The 4427-nt window shown below is 40.3% G+C and overlaps 1 protein-coding gene and 1 long non-coding RNA gene across 3 annotated transcripts in view; one reads left to right on the top strand and one right to left on the bottom strand.

Annotated features, from left to right (window-relative positions):
* LOC116700933 (uncharacterized) overlaps window positions 1–974 on the top strand; it is a 13519-nt gene extending 12545 nt beyond the window's left edge. The window contains exon 3 of the long non-coding RNA XR_004334765.1: window positions 855–974. This is a non-coding gene — a long non-coding RNA (uncharacterized LOC116700933). The remainder of the gene's footprint in view (window positions 1–854) is intronic.
* The window catches only part of jade2 (jade family PHD finger 2), a gene marked incomplete at its 3' end in the record, with an annotated part of 181457 nt that overhangs the window by 102210 nt on the left and 74820 nt on the right, over window positions 1–4427 (bottom strand).

The following is a 4427-nucleotide window of genomic DNA, read 5'->3' on the forward strand; positions in this document are numbered from 1 at the left end:
CTTGTTACACACATAGAGCAGCACAGCAGCACACAAACATGCAAAAGAATACAAATAAAAATGTTACGGTGCAAATCTACCATCATAATAGCAATGTGCCAAGGTACAAATGCACCTTGCTTTTAAAGGGAATGGGAGATGACACTCTGATTGGTTTACTGCACGTTACGCCCAAAACACACCTATGAATTAATGAAGACACTAACGGTAGGTTTCCACACAACATTTTGGTTCGCTCTCATTTAGATTGAATGGAGGAAAAATTTGAACTGATTGGGCGAGATGAGAGCGAATTGCCGAGGGGAGCAAAACAAAGTTGACAAAAGTTCAACTTTTAACGGAGGTTATCAGCGCTGTATCAAATTGAATGTGATTAAAATGTTTCTACATTGGTACTCTTATCAACACATATTGTAATTTATATGACAAACAAACTTAGTAAGGGCACATACACCACTGAATAGACCAGTGTATATGTTAGTTTAAACACTCAAACTTTTCAGCTAGCCGACAGGCTAATTGCTAGCATGTTTGGACATTGGACTTCATTGTAGCCTAGCCAGGCTGCCTGCGGTTTTCCCGACCACGCCCCTAAGGCACAATTTAGCCAAAACTCGCGAGGTGATCCACTGTGTGGAACCCTGCCATAAGTACAACCCTGTTGAACCATGTACCAGGCGCAATAACCCTTTTTCCGCTGTCAAACTAGCAAAAGTGGATTTGACACGTCCTAAACGCACCAGCACCATGCGCTTCACGCCGTGCCCTTAGGTGGTTAAAATAGGGCTCAATGTATTTAATCTTTAAACACACTGCACACTGGCAAGGAGAAGGATTTCTAAACTGCGCTTCAGACTCATCAAAAGCAGCTCATACCTTAGGAACGGTATGACAGAAAATTTTAGTGGTTTTGAAACTGTGACTTTTTCAAACCGTGGTATACCCTTGAAATCGGTAACTGGCCCATGCCTACTCAGTGTAATAAAATATTAGCAGGTTTCTAAGTTTGGTACAACACACGTTCGTCTTTTCACCTACTGTGAGGGTTTGGGAACACTATGTTACAGCTGAAAGGAATGTCATTTCAATAGACTGTTATGCTCAACAGTCAAATAATTGGCTTGGATTCTGAGAAAAACTCAATGCTCCCGAGAGAAAAAAAGTGTCAACCCGACCGAACTGAGGAAAGATGAGGAACGATCTGCTAATAATCTGCGGAAGCTTTGATTCTTTTGATGCCTTCGACTGTTGTGATTCTTCTCCTGTGATGCTTAAAATTTCAAGGAAGCTGATCCAAATCTGAACCACAGGGGGCCACAGCTGAATGCATTTTAGTAGTATGACTATTAACACATCACTCATTATTTTTGTCTTTTCTTTTTTAACAGGCCCAGGGGAGCCCAGAATGTTTACATACTAAGTTTTAAATGGGGCCGATATCATTTGTTGTGGTGCGTTTGTTATTGTCACTCTTCCTTTTCTTTCTGTGACTGTAAAACTAATTTCCTCTGGAGGGACAGTGGAAATGACTTTTGCTGTTTTTTTCTGAATTTATGTTTTTACAACACATTCTCAATCCCTTCAAGTCAAAAAGCGCCACTTGGTCAGGTGCCTTTGGTGTTTGTTATTGAGGCAAAAAGTCTCCTTTAGCCTTATATTTAGAAGCCATTGGTCGGCCCTCTTGGCGTCATTTTTTGATGCCCTGGGTCAGGATGTATGTTTAACTGACATGCGGCACAAGAACGGGACAGGTTGATTTAGAAAAATATTGTGGGTGGGGTTACAAAATGTATGTTCTCCACATGGGTGAAAGTCCTGTGTAGTTTCCACCACCCTAACCAACCTCCTTACGCAGATCTTTCATACTACTTTCTAACATTGTCGATCTTAATACTACAGGTTCTTGCAGCGCCGCGCTCAAGCTGCTGCTTTGCCCAGTACGTTCCATACAGACGCTAAAAGGTGATTTTTGCGTTGAGATCTGACGCTGAAAGCCAAGTTACGGTCAAGGTAACTTTATTACAGTGGTTTACAGTGGGTGTTGAGTAGGGCTGAACAATTTTGTAAAACACTATTTGTAATTTTTTCACCATTATTGTAATTGCGATTGAATATGCGGTTATTTTAAAGCTCTTTGTCTTCTGTATTATTCAACAAAGACAAGCAATAAATCATCATATAGTATGGACAACACAAGATTAGATAGATTAAACAAACTGTTCCTTCAAGGAGGCCAGGCCTGTATGTGATGATGAAACTAGGCGATGCATGGATTTATATGAATGAGATCTTTTATTTAACTACTTCAATCACAGTAGTATAATGAGCACGGACCAAGCCTGGTGTCAGAAACAAAATCACACAAATTAAAGTGTAGATTGCAAAAATATAAAAACAAATGTGGCTTTACCCCACAGTAGTATTTACGTTATTATTTACTGTAATAAACATATGTTAACATGTGGATGGCACATCTTAAACACTGTCTTTGAACTTTACTAGACAATTACATAAGTAAACATATAGTGTGTGAGTGTGTATATATTTTGCACACACACAAACACACACAAAAACACACACACTATTTCTTTTACAGCGCACACTGAGGAGCTCCCCTTCAGCTCCTCCCCCCCATGAAGTTGCGTGCCGCGTGCATGACAGTGTCAACATTGCACTTGCTCATAAAGGCTATCGTTACATGAGTAGTAGCATGCTGCTGGTGGTCTTGCAATGGGATTAACTGTACTAATAAAACGGTTTTAACACCGCGGCCACGTTGCTGTAAAAGCTCCCCAAACTTAAATTTGTCAGAGTCTAGTTGTTACCCAACTCTGGAGGAGTATCCTCCCCTCCATGTCTTTATAACGGAGCAAGCTAACTGGAGCTAAACACCAATCAGAGTTAATCGTTGTTAAACGAGATTTCAGTTCTCCTTGGCTGTATCCATTTACTGCATGTATGGACTCAATTCCGAATAAAACCCTTAATTTTAAAATGTCTGTAAAAGTTTTAAACTACAACTCAGAGTTGTTTGAATGACAGAACTCTGCTCAGGGTACGGTGTAGCGTTAGCGTGCCAAATTGAAGCTTTCTCTGTGGAGTGCAGACTGATTTGCTCTTGCGAGTCATGTGACCAAACTGCAGCCTTTGCGATGAGGAAATAGCGTTTTGACATATTGCGATATATTGCATATTATTAATCGTTCAGCCCTAGTGTTGAGTGGGTCAGCCTCCTTTACACACACACACACACACACACACACACACACACACACACACACACACAAAACCAGCAGCAGACTGTAGGATGTAACGTGACAAAGAGATAAAATTGGTCATTACTAATGAAATACAATAAATTAATAGTTCCACAGACCGAATAAAGAAATAAAAATAAATAGGGCAGCGGACCTGTATTGCTGCTACTTATTTAATATATGTATAGCCACTGACCAGGCGTCAGTATTTTATAAGTTGGGAGTGAGAACGGGTTGTTTTTTTCTTGAATTTGTACATGGAAACCTGTAATATACTTTACTTACTTTCGTTGTTTTCCCATTTATTCAAGGGTTACAAAATACCTAGCTGTGTTTACAACAAAATGTTTCTCTTTCTATCCTGTCAACATTGTTCTACATCAGCATAGCCCAGTGTCAGCTTTATTATCAGAGACAATGTTGGAAACCCCTGTTGGCTTTGAAACTGAGACAAGGCGGGGTGGAATAACGGATTGAAGCAATGAGGCCTTGGGCAGTGCATACACACTATAGTCATGTCCAAACACACATACTACACATATGTACACATCAAGAGTGAGGGGCTACCCAAGCTCTGTCTCCATACATCTTACACACGCATATACAGACTTCCACCCTCTTCCTGCATTCCTTTCCTGTCTGACACACTTCCAGTAAGCCCACCAGCACTTCAAAGGCAGCCCACCACCACCAGTCCTCCAGACGACAGCACCTGCTAAAAATATGCACAGCCCTGTTGCACACAAACCCACAAACACCACCTTCTTATTGGAAACGAAGAGAAAAACAGGCCACAGGTGCGGCCAAATGCTTGGCTGGTTTTGGTACGTTTCTCAACTCTACCAACTACTTGTTTGCTTGTAAAATTAGTTAAAGTGCCAGGGGGAAAAATATTCAGATACTATTCAATTTGATTTGTTTTTCCACCAAATATACCAAACGTGACCTAATTCCACTTTCTAAATTGAACATTGTATTGTATTGTATTGGGATTGTAAACTAAATGTCTTACGTTTAAACCTTTGGTGTGACAAAACTAGCTATTTGAAGATGTCACATTGGGCTTTAGGAAATTGTGATTGGCACGTTTCACTATTTTTTTGTATTTTAAAAAGCAAACAAACCCATCCCTGGTAAAACTTGTGTCATGGATGTTAAAAGCAAGGTGGA

The sequence above is a fragment of the Etheostoma spectabile genome, chromosome 13 (assembly GCF_008692095.1).
Source record: "Etheostoma spectabile isolate EspeVRDwgs_2016 chromosome 13, UIUC_Espe_1.0, whole genome shotgun sequence".
Taxonomy (NCBI): Eukaryota; Metazoa; Chordata; class Actinopteri; order Perciformes; family Percidae; genus Etheostoma; species Etheostoma spectabile.